We start from the raw sequence: 12,659 nt of genomic DNA, 5'->3' as shown, positions 1-12,659 counted from the left end.
AGGGAAATTGGGAGCAACCTTTAGCAAAACACAGTGGAGAGCCACTAGATGGTGCTTCAACTTAATTCTTTTAACATTTTGAAGCAAGCTAAAATCTAAATTCAGACAGTAATCCTTTCTTTAATTTTTCCAGACAACTGCCTGTCCATTTATGAATTCTTTACGTCTACTTGGGTAATTGGGGGACAATTACAGAAGGAAGGAAAAATTGTTAAAATTAAGGAGAAAAAAAAATTTTTGGTTCTAAAACTTGAATTGCACTACTCTTTCCACTTAATTTTAGTAGAAACATTTTTTTTTTTTATTAAATGAGATAAGGGTGGATATTAACAGTCTCATTTCAGGAAAAAGGACATGTGAGAATCTCTTGGTGGTTAAACCAAGATTAGTACTTACTTATTTCTTAAATGGGGGCTTGAGCCTTGATCACTAAAGAGCAAACAGCTGCTTGTTAGCGTTAATAGCAGCAGATGGTTGGGACTACAAATAAAATTAGCTGGCCTTTTCTACTTCTTGTGTCCAACCCCATGTCTCATCTCCCATGACTTTTTAGAGGCCTATGTGGTATTCTAAAGCTGGAAGGAAGCTACAGATAAGTAGGCTGACTTCCTTGTTTTACAAAACAGGAAACTAAGGCACTCAGAGTTAAGTAACTGTTGGGTGTCACTAAGAAGCCAGCTGGAGTGTGAACTTGATTTGCTTGCTGATGAGAGCACCCATAATGTGGACTTTACACTTTGTTTTATTTGGAGTGAGAGTTGGGGTTCAAGAGGGAATTTATGGGAGTATTAAAAAAGATGACAAAATGAAAAAGTGAAATAACACATGAAATACTCATGAGATTAATTGCTATCTTCAAGGAAGGACTGGATGCTACTATTAAAAATTGAGCATCACCACATGCCAAGGATATCTATCACATCTGCACTTTGAGAATACAAGCACAATGGATAAAGTTTTAAAATTGCTTGTTTAAATCGCACTTCAGTCCTTTCCATAATCTGGAAGCAAGAGAAGAGGCAGAAGAGGAAATTGTGGTTTTTGGTTCAGAGAAAATCTTGTTTGGGGAAATACACCAATAGTTTGAGAAGGAAAGGTAAAGCTCAGCTTGTGGAATGCATTGGGGATACCAAAATAATGGGAACTAAAATGATCAGCATAATTTTTTAAAAAGTGTTTTGGGGCTCTAGTGATTGGAATTTGGAGAAGCCCTTGAGGAATCAGGTAAATGAAGAAGTAGACTAGGTCTTAGATACAAAAAGAGAGCTGGTCGGTCATAAATTTTCCATGATGAGGTAGATAAAGAATTTTAGAATGAAGGATGCCTCTCTGTTAACATTTAGTTAAAGTCTGGTATAAACAACAGCCTTTATGTGATTAATGGTGATTTAGAAGTGAAGGAAGAAGGAACTCTACCCACATCCTGGGGAAAACAGTATATAGAAGGAGGCAGTTGGCAGGCCTGGTGATGAGAAACCAAGGGTGACCAAGAAACTGGTCTGGGATTTAAAATTTAAAGTGAGAGATGACAAGAAGCCAGCAAGGAAAGGCAGATCATTAAAGCCCAGTACTGACGCTGTAATAGAGGTATGTACCCAGTGCCATGGCAATCAAAGGAAGGAATACTCAATTCTGACTGAATGTGTGGGCTGTAGGTCAGGAAAAGCATTGGGTGAATTAGGAGGCTTTCAGCTGCAATAAACAGAAAGCAGTATTCTGACTTAATCAAAAAAGACCTTTATTATTTTATAGAAGAAGGCATCCAGGAGTAGAACCAACCTTAAGCCTAGTTGTTTCAATAGTTGTATGAAATCTTGAAAGGCCTAAATTTTATGCTCATCTGTGCTCTGCCATCGTCAGTGTTTGCTTCATCCTCAGGCTGGAAGTGAGAAGACGGCAGCCACCCCAAGGCCATACATCATGTCCAGAGGAAGAGGGCTGACCTCCTCTTCCTCAAATCCCATCTTACTCATGAGGATGAACAGCCTCCCCCAGCCCCCACCCCCATTTGTTTCCTCTCTTGTCTGATTGGCCAAGACCACAGGACGGATTCTTTATCCAATCTCTGGCAAAGAGACTGAGATCATGCTTATGATGATTAGGTCTTTTGTGCAGCTGGGCTAAAGTCAGCACCTTTCACGAGGCACATGTTTTAGTCAGAGAGGAATGAATAGAGACCTGAACAAAACCTGGAACTTTAGTAAGGAAGCAGAACTGGAGAATGCCTGGAAAGCCTTAGTGAAGAAGACGGTAACAGTCAAGCTGAGTTCTAAAAGATGCACAGGAATGCTGTAGGTGGACAAGGGCAGGGAAGAAAGTCATGGTAGGAGAGAAGACAACATGGATGAAGGCAGGGGGCTGTGACAGAGCATGTCTCAGGGCAATGGGGAGACTGTATCATCCCATACAAGTCCTACATATCAGAAAGTCATCTGGGGACACAAGACTGCTATTCTATTGAGAATGCCAGGAGCGTTTTGCAGATCAAGCAAATCTTGATGAATTTATAACATTTTCTGAACAGAATGTCCAAATCTTCTGACTGATTCACCCAACACTGATTTTAAGATCAAATAAGGAGCCAAGAACATTGGCTTATACACAGTGGAGAACCAAAGAGGCAGGGGAGCTCAGCCTAGAGAGGCAGTGGGCTGGCGGGATGATGTCACTCATCTCCAAAGGGCGGGACTCAGCTTCTAAGCAGGGTAAAGCCTGCAAAGTTGAGCTACTTCTCCTTATTTTGGTTTCCTCTAATTAAATAAGGAAATAATTCTTGCTCTTAACCCAGCTGAAGAGAGGGTTTTGAGGATAGTCTTTATAAATTTATGAACGTCCTTGGGGAAAATGCTATAGAAACACAAAGCCTTGTTATTCGTCCCTGTTTTCAAATGTCTTTCATACACACATAGAAATGTTAAAAAAAAAAAAAAAAGTTCACAGTGTGTTCTGCCCTAAAACATCTCTCCTACCTAAAATACAAAAACCCCACACACAGACAGCCACAGACATAGATTTCCTTTTCCAGTTATGTCCTCTACCTTGAAGTTCCCATACATTGAGGAGAGAGCTCCGTAGAGTATGGCAATCACTAGAGAGGGGGGAAGTGATCATCTCTGCACAGGTAGTGGGGAGGCCATGGGACTAATCAAGACAATTTGAAAATTTAACAAGAGGGCGAGAAAAAAATGTACACAGTCTCCAAATCAGAAGAAATTAATTTAAACAAGATACACTAAGACAAAAAGATTTGTGAAGGCCCACCAAATGTTAAGATTCTTTACGAGCAGAGAAATGAAGCACTTTCCAAATTGCTGTCATGATTTGCCTGTTAATAAGAATGTGATCCTCCTGGGAAAATGAGGTTATTTATGACATTAATTATTTACTCTTGTGCCTTAACATGATGAAAATGTTTGAGTACATCACATCTTGTTAGTTTCTTTTTTTATAATTTTTAAAAATTTTTAAAAATGTTTTTATTTTATTTTTGAGACAGAGAGACAGAGCACAAATGGTGGAGGGACAGAGAGAGAGGGAGACACAGAATCCAAAGCAGGCTCCTAGCTCTAAGCTGTCAGCACAGAACCCAACATGGGGCTCGAACCCATGAACCATGAGATCATGACCTGAGCTGAAGTTGGACACTTAACCTACTGAGCTTGCCCCCTTGCTAGTTTCTCTTGTATCTCATTACCTTTATGAAACATGTTATCTTTATGAAAAGAGAGAGCAACAGACCTATTGAGCAGGGTGGTTTGTAGCTAACACACGAGTTTTACTATGTTTCTGAAGGGCATGTTGTCTACTCTGCTGCTTTCTGAGGCTCCATAGGGACCTCAGAACCTGAAGACAAAGCAGTTCTCCTTTATGGTTAGTGTGAAAATAGATCATGCAATTGCGAAGATTATTTTGTGTATTGCTAGCGATCATTGAAATGGACATAAGCATCTCTGTACACCTGGCTGAAGCCCTAGAGGCCAGACCAGGTTATGTATTTCATGTCTGACGACAGCAGCTTACACTTTATTTACAGTTTATCCACTCCCAATTTGAGGCTTTTGGCCTGAGGACACCATCTACGACATAATACCTTGAAAGCAAAACAACAACAACAAAAACACCCAAAACGCTCTCCCACAGACTTTTCCATATTCCATATTATGGAAAATCCCAACACAACACCATTTACAAGACATTTGAAAACGAAGGCGTGGCTCAAGATGTTTGCTCCAAGAAACTACAGTAAATGTCTTGGGACTAGAAAGAAAGATGAAACAACTAACATTCCAGCAAGAAGCATCTGTCTTTTGTAATTCTCTCCAAAGCAACATAAAATGTGCAGAGAAGGGCAGCCATTTCAATGGGGGCAAAGGAGGTCGGCTTTTTGTAACATTTTCCACCATTCCTTTGCAACTAAAACCCAAGTCCCATTACCTTCCAACTGCCTATCAAAGGAGGGTGTTTGCTGATGCAGCCCAAGGAGTCCTAATCACTATCCATGGCAGCCCCCGTGTCCTGGAGGATGATTAAATGGTGAAGCCTAGGGAGGAGCTGGATGTGAAACCTTATCTCTAAGCCAAACTCGCCTCGGGTATTTCAAATTTTTATTTTTATTTTATTTTATTTTTTTTACTTTTTTTCAGATTCCTATCCAAAACATGCTTTCTTTGGCAGCCTCCCCAGAGGACTGTGAAGTCATAGCGCATAAACTATCCAACTCCTGCCTCTGCAGGATGGTGAAACAGACTCAAGACTTGCCAAGTGCAGCTGTTCTTAGGCAAGGGCTCTCTTTGGCCAGCAGAAACCAGCAGATACACAGGCAGTGCGCACGCACGCACCTGGAGGACCGCAGAGCGTCCATCTTCATGCTGTTGTCAAGCTTTCGGGAGACACCATCCATGTTCTCCCAGTCACTCCAGGATCTTTAGTTAACTTCTCACAGTCAGCATTGTTCTTTACAAGGAGATTGAATTTATTACTGCATTTTTTAAATGTATGGATGCCAGATTAAGATAGTTCCACCCTACCTTTTGAATCTGATCTTCCACTGACTTGACTCCTCTTATTCCTATGTACATTGCCACTATCCAGCTTTTCCAGAAATTTGAAATTTCTCCTCATCCTTCATGGCTGCATTTTCTGCCTGGCTTGTGCTGTTCTTCCTGTGATGAAGACGTTTACCTCTCCCTGCCTTTAGAAAGACCGCTGTCTCTTCAATTCTACTGCATCTGTGAAACGTTACCATAGGTCATGTTCTGAACTAGACATTGCCCCACCATAGTACTTTTTTTTATAGTACTTTGTGGATTTTTAAGACCCTTGGCTTTACAGATATTTGGGTACATGTGTCCCCACCACTGAATTATGAGATCCATGAGGGCAGATGTCCAGTCTCAACTATTTTTATATTTTCCAAAGGGCCTAGCACATCGTCTTTTATAGAGTGAGTACTCAATAAATGTATGCTGAATTTGAATTTAAAAATTCAAAATAATAGGGGGAGGAGCCAAGATGGCAGAACAGCATGGAAGCTTTTTGTGTGTGTCTGGCCTCCATGAAATACAGTCAGACCAACACTAAAACATCCTACACACTAGAAAACTGATTGGAAGATTAACACAACAATCTGCACAACCTGAGCCACAGAATTCAGCAGGTATGCGACACAAAGAGTTGAACTTGGGGAGCAAGAAGCCATGAAAGGTAGGGAACCCCTTTTGCAGGCAGAGAGAGGACAGACACTGGGGAGGTGGGGAGCATATGGGAAAAGCACTCCTCCCCAAAAGCAGCTGGAGAGAAAGTGGAAAATTGGAAACAGCCACAGGGACTAAACTAAAAAAGGGAGAAAGGAGAAAGGAGAGGGTTTAAATTCCATTAAGACTGTCAACAAGGGGAGCACAAAGTCTGCAATTCTGCAGCTCCATACCTGGCGGTGCTCTGGTGGGAAGGGCGAATCCCCAGGAACAGAGTGGGGTCCAGGAGGTTCTTGGGCCACACAGGGAAAAGTGGTTCCACTGCTGGAAGGACATTTGGTAGAGACTGTTGAAGCCACCTGGTCCCAGCAGACCCCGGAAGGCAGCCACATTCACTGGTGCTGGAGCAAGGTCATTGAGGGTGAAGCTTGGTGCCAGATGTGTGTTGTGATTTTCCATAATCCCTGAAATGCTGATGCTACACTGTCTCGCAATCTTTTTTGGGGGCAGGCTGGCACCTGGCCACAGTCTCAGGGCACCAGCAACAGCAGGGTCCAGCAGGCATTCCTGGGTGCAGCTGACATTTGGCCATTGCTCATTTGGCCATTGCTCGGTGAGACTCTCCCTCAGAGGATTGGAACGGGTCAAAGCTGCAGTCCTTCGGAAGTAAGAGGCCGGGAAAAACAGCCACATCTGAGACAAAAGTTGGGAGAGAGGTACAGCCTGGGGCCTGGTCATGGAGAGTGGAAAAGCGGGGAATGGACAAGAGCTGAAGACGGAGGACGAGTGTGCAATTGTTGATCCAGGAGAACACACTGGGTAGCTGGGTGGCGCCATTTTCACCGCTGCCGCGCATGCGCATGCGCACCTACAAGCATGGCAACAATCCACCCCAGTAGGCTAACAGCGCCATCTAGTGGAGAGCAGAGCTGTTACACCGAGCCCCGCCCAACTGGGCCAACTTGGCTCTTCAAGAACACAAACGTCACCCCCCCCCAGCTTAATTTATGGACTGTAAAGAGCTACGTGGACTGACCTCTAGGGGAAAATGAAACAATTTCAGTCCTACTTCAAACTGTTAGCAGGTTCATCTATTCAATTTTTTTTCTCTTTTTCCTTTTTCTCTTTTACAATTCTTTTCTTTTTCTTAAATACAGAAAGAAAAAAACTCATTTTTATTTTCAATTCTTATTAAAAATATCTGTCTTTAATTTTTATTACTATATTTTTAAATTTTGTGTAAATTTTTTCAAATTCTACTTTACTTCCATCATATTATTTTAGTCTACCTCAGTGTACTCACCTTTTTAAATTTTCAAACAATTTCCTTTTTTTCTTTCTTTTTCTTTTTTTCTCTTTTTCATTTCTTTTCTGTTTCTTGAACGCAGAAAGAGAAAAACTTCATTTTTACTTTCAGTTTCTTTAAAAAATGTTTTTATTTAATTTTTATTACTATATTTTTTGCTTTTATGACAATTTTTTCAAAGTCTATCTTACTCCCATCGTTTTATTTCAGTCTACTACAGTGTATCCACTTTTTCAAATTTTCAAACGATTTCTTTTTTCTTTTTTTTTTAATCTTTTTTCTCTTTTTTGTTTCTTTCTTTTTTCTTAAATACAGAAAATGAAAAAAATCATATTTCATTTTAATTTTTATTAAAATCTTTTTCTTTAATTTTTTTCTACTATATTCTCTACTTTTGTGTATATTTTTTCAAATTCTATTTTACCCACATCATCTCATTTTAGTCTACTTTAATGTATTCATTTTTTCAATTTCTAAAATGATTTCCTTTTTTTTTCTTTTTTCTCCCTCCCACTTTTTTTTTTCATTTCTCTAATCTGACAAGCCACTTTCAACACCCAGACCAAAACACAGCTAGGATCTAGCACCATCTATTCGATTTGTGTGTGTGTGTGTGTGTGTGTGTGTGTGTTTAATTTTTAATTTTAATATTTTTTTAATTTTAATTTTTTTAATTTCAATTTTTCTACCTCATTAATGCCCTTTCTCCCTTCAAAATGACAAAATGAAAGAATTCACCCAAAAGAAAGAGCACAAAGAAATGACAGCCAGGGATTTAACAAACACAGATACAAACAAAACGTCTGAACCAGAATTTAGAATCACGATAATAAGAATACTAGCTCGAGTCAAAAATAGATTAGAACACCTTTCTACAGAGATAAAAGAAGTAAAAAATAGCCAGAATGAAATTAAAAATGTTATAACTGAGCTGCAATCATGGGTGGATGCAGCGGCGGCAAGGATGGACGAGACAGAGCAGATAATCAGTGATATAGAGGACAAACTTATGGAGAATAATGAAGCAGAAAAAAAAGAGGGAGATTAAGGCAAAAGAGCACGATTTAAGAATTAGAGAAATCAGTGACTCATTAAAAAGGAACAACATCAGAATCATAGGGGCCCCAGAGGAGGAAGAGAGAGAAATAGGGGTAGGAGGGTTATGTGATCAAATCATAGTGGAAAACTCCTAACCTGGGGAAAGACACAGACATCAAAATCCAGGAAGCACAGAGGACTCCCATTAGATTCAACAAAAACTGACCATCAACAAGGCATATCATAGTCAAATTCACAAAATATTCAGGCAAGGAGAGAATCATGAAAGCAGCAAGGGAAAAAACTCCCTAACCTACAAAGGAAGACAGATCAGGTTTGCAGCAGACCTATCCACAGAAACTTGGCAGGCCAGAAAGGAGTGGCAGGATATATTCAGTGTGCTGAATCAGAAAAATATGCAGCCAAGAATTCTTTATCCAGCAAAGCTGTCATTCAAAATAGAAGGAGAGAAACAAACGAAAATGAAAATACAACAATCCAAACGCTTTGGGACTCAGTGAAGGCAGTCCTGAGAGGAAAATACATTGCAGTCCAGGCCTATGTCAAGAAACAAGAAAAATCCCAAATACAAAATCTAACAGCACACCTAAAGGAAACAGAAGCAGAACAGCAAAGGCAGCCTAAACCCAGCAGAAGAAGAGAAATAATAAAGATCAGAGCAGAAATAAACAATATAGAATCTAAAAAAACGGTAGAGCAGATCAACGAAACCAAGAGTTGGTTTTTTGAAAAAATAAACAAAATTGATAAACCTCTAGCCAGGCTTCTCAAAAAGAAAAGGGAGATGACCCGAATAGATAAAATCATGAATGAAAATGGAATTATTACAACCAATCCCTCAGAGATACAAACAGTTATCAGGGAATACTATGAAAAATTATATGCCAACAAATTGGACAACCTGGAAGAAATGGACAAATTCCTAAACACCCACACTCTTCCAAAACTCAATCAGGAGGAAATAGAAAGCTTCAACAGACCCATAACCAGTGAAGAAATTGAATCGGTTATCAAAAATCTCCCAACAAATAAGAGTCCAGGACCAGATGGCTTCCCAGGGGAGTTCTACCAGACGTTTAAAGCAGAGATAATACCTATCCTTCTCAAGCTACTCCAAGAAATAGAAAGGGAAGGAAAACTTCCAGACTCATTCTATGAAGCCAGTATTACTTTGATTCCTAAACCAGACAGAGACCCAGTAAAAAAAGAGAACTACAGGCCAATATCCCTGATGAATATGGATGCAAAAATTCTCAATAAGATACTAGCAAATCGAATTCAACGGCATATAAAAAGAATTATTCACCATGATCAAGTGGGAGTCATTCCTGGGATGCAGGGCTGGTTCAACATTCACAAATCAATCAACGTGATACATCACATTAACAAAAAAAAAAGAGAAGAACCATATGATCCTGTCAATCGATGCAGAAAAGGCCTTTGACAAAATCCAGCACCCTTTCTTAATAAAAACCATTGAGAAAGTCTGGATAGAAGGAACATACTTAAAGATCATAAAAGCCATTTATGAAAAGCCCACAGCTAACATCATCCTCAACGGGGAAAAACTGAGAGCTTTTTCCCTGAGATCAGGAACACGACAGGGATGCCCACTCTCACCGCTGTTGTTTAACATAGTGCTGGAAGTTCTAGCATCAGCAATCAGACAACAAAAGGAAATCAAAGGCATCAAAATTGGCAAAGATGAGGTCAAGCTTTCGCTTTTTGCAGATGACATGATATTATACATGGAAAATCCGATAGACTCCACCAAAAGTCTGCTAGAACTGATACATGAATTCAGCAAAGTTGCAGGATACAAAATCAATGTACAGAAATCAGTTGCATTCTTATACACTAACAATGAAGCAACAGAAAGACAAATAAAGAAACTGATCCCATTCACAATTGCACAAGAAGCATAAAATACCTAGGAATAAATCTAACCAAAGATGTAAAAGATCTGTATGCTGAAAACTATAGAAAGCTTATGAAGGTAATTGAAGAAGATATAAAGAAATGGAAAGACATTCCCTGCTCATGGATTGGAAGAATAAATATTGTCAAAATGTCAATACTACCCAAAGCTATCTACACATTCAATGCAATCCCAATCAAAATTGCACCAGCATTCTTCTTGAAACTAGAACAAGCAATCCTAAAATTCATATGGAACCACAAAAGGCCCCGAATAGCCAAAGTAATTTTGAAGAAGAAGACCAAAGCAGGAGGTATCACAATCCCAGACTTTAGCCTCTACTACAAAGCTGTCATCATCAAGACAGCATGGTATTGGCACAAAAACAGACACATAGGCCAATGGAATAGAATAGAAACCCCAGAACTAGACCCACAAACGTATGGCCAACTCGTCTTTCACAAAGCAGGAAAGAACATCCAATGGAAAAAAGACAGTCTCTTTAACAAAGGGTGCTGGCAGAACTGGACAGCAACATGCAGAAGGTTGAAACTAGACCACTTTCTCACACCATTCACAAAAATAAACTCAAAATGGATAAAGGACCTAAATGTGAGACAGGAAACCATCAAAACCTTAGAGGAGAAAGCAGGAAAAGACCTCTCTGACCTCAGCCGTAGCAATCTCTTACTCGGCACATCCCCAAAGGCAAGGGAATTAAAAGCAAAAGTGAATTACTGGGACCTTATGAAGATAAAAAGCTTCTGCACAGCAAAGGAAACAACCAACAAAACAAAAAGGCAACCAACGGAATGGGAAAAGATATTTGCAAATGACATATCGGACAAAGGGCTAGTATCCAAAATCTATAAAGAGCTCACCAAACTCCACACCCGAAAAACAAATAACCCAGTGAAGAAATGGGCAGAAAACATGAATAGACACTTCTCTAAAGAAGACATCCAGATGGCCAACAGGCACATGAAAAGATGTTCAACGTCGCTCCTTATCAGGGAAATACAAATCAAAACCACACTCAGATATCACCTCACGCCAGTCAGAGTGGCCAAAATGAAGAAATCAGGAGACTATAGATGCTGGAGAGGATGTGGAGAAATGGGAACCCTCTTGCACTGTTGGTGGGAATGCAAATTGGTGCAGCCGCTCTGGAAAGCAGTGTGGAGGTTCCTCAGAAAATTAAAAATAGACCTACCCTATGACCCAGCAATAGCACTGCTGGGAATTTATCCAAGGGATACAGGAGTACTGATGCATAGGGGCACTTGTACCCCAATGTTTATAGCAACACTCTCAACAATAGCCAAATTATGGAAAGAGCCTAAATGTCCACCAACTGATGAATGGATAAAGAAATTGTGGTTTATATACACAGTGGAATACTACATGGCAATGAGAAAGAATGAAATATGGCCTTTTGTAGCAACGTGGATGGAACTGGAGAGTGTGATGCTAAGTGAAATAAGCCATACAGAGAAAGACAGATACCATATGGTTTCACTCTTATGTGGATCCTGAGAAACTTAACAGAAACCCATGGGGGAGGGGAAGGGAAAAAAAAAAGAGGTTAGAGTGGGAGAGAGCCAAAGCATAAGAGACTCTTAAAAACTGAGAACAAACTGAGGGTTGATGGGGGGTGGGAGGGAGGGGAGGGTGGGTGATGGGTATTGAAGAGGGCACCTTTTGGGATGAGCACTGGGTGTTGTATGGGAACCAATTTGACAATAAATTTCATATATTAAAAAAAACCCACAAAAAACAAAATAGAAGGAGAGATAAAAATTTTCCCAGACAAACAAAAATTAAAGGAGTTTGTGACCACTAAACCAGCCCTGCAAGAAATTTTAAGGGGGACTCTGAGGGGAGAAAAGATGAAAAAAAAAATGTATATATATATATATATATATATATATATATATATATATATATATACACCAAAAAGCAACAAAAGATTGGAAAGGACCAGAGAACACCACCAGAAACTCCATCTCTACAAACATCATAATGGCAATAAATTCATATCTCTCAGTACTTACTGTAAACATCAATGGACTCAATGCTCCAATCAAAAGACATAGGGTAACAGAATGGATAAGGAAATAAGATCCGTGTATATGCTGTTTACAAGAGACCCACTTTAGACCTAAAGACACCTACAGTTTGAAAATAAAGGAATGGAGAACAATCTATCATGCTGATGGTCAACAAAAGAAAGCCAGAGTAGCCATACTTATATCAAACAATCCAAACTTCAAAATAAAGTCTGTATCAAGAGATGCAGAAGGGCATTATATCATAATCAAGGGGTCGATAGACCAAGAAGACCTAACAATTGTAAACATCTATGCACCAAATTTGAGAGCATGCAAATATATAAATCAATTAATCACAAACATAAAGAAACTCATTGATAGTAATACCATAATAGTAGGAGACTTCAACACCCCACTCACAGCACTGGACATATCATCTAATCAAAAAATCAACAAGGAAACAATGGCTTTGAATGACACATTGGACCAGATGGACTTAACAGATATATTCAGAACATTTCATCCTAAAACAACAGAATATACATTCTTCTCCACTGTACATGGAACGTTCTCCATAATAGACCATATACTAGGACACAAATCAGCCCTAAGTAAGTACAAAAAGATCGAGA

At 39.5% G+C, this 12,659-nt stretch overlaps 1 protein-coding gene across 1 annotated transcript in view; it reads left to right on the top strand.

The window, feature by feature from the left end:
- Positions 1 to 4,682, top strand: part of LOC102949192 (cell surface glycoprotein CD200 receptor 1-like) — a 29,099-nt gene extending 24,417 nt beyond the window's left edge. Inside the window, 1 exon segment of the mRNA XM_042999042.1 lies at positions 4,644 to 4,682. The gene's annotated coding sequence lies outside the window, so the exon portion shown is untranslated.
- Positions 4,683 to 12,659: the final 7,977 nt, after the last annotated feature.

This window comes from Panthera tigris, chromosome C2 (genome assembly GCF_018350195.1).
Source record: "Panthera tigris isolate Pti1 chromosome C2, P.tigris_Pti1_mat1.1, whole genome shotgun sequence".
Taxonomy (NCBI): domain Eukaryota; kingdom Metazoa; phylum Chordata; class Mammalia; order Carnivora; family Felidae; genus Panthera; species Panthera tigris.
This window is presented reverse-complemented; position numbering and strand designations above follow the sequence as displayed.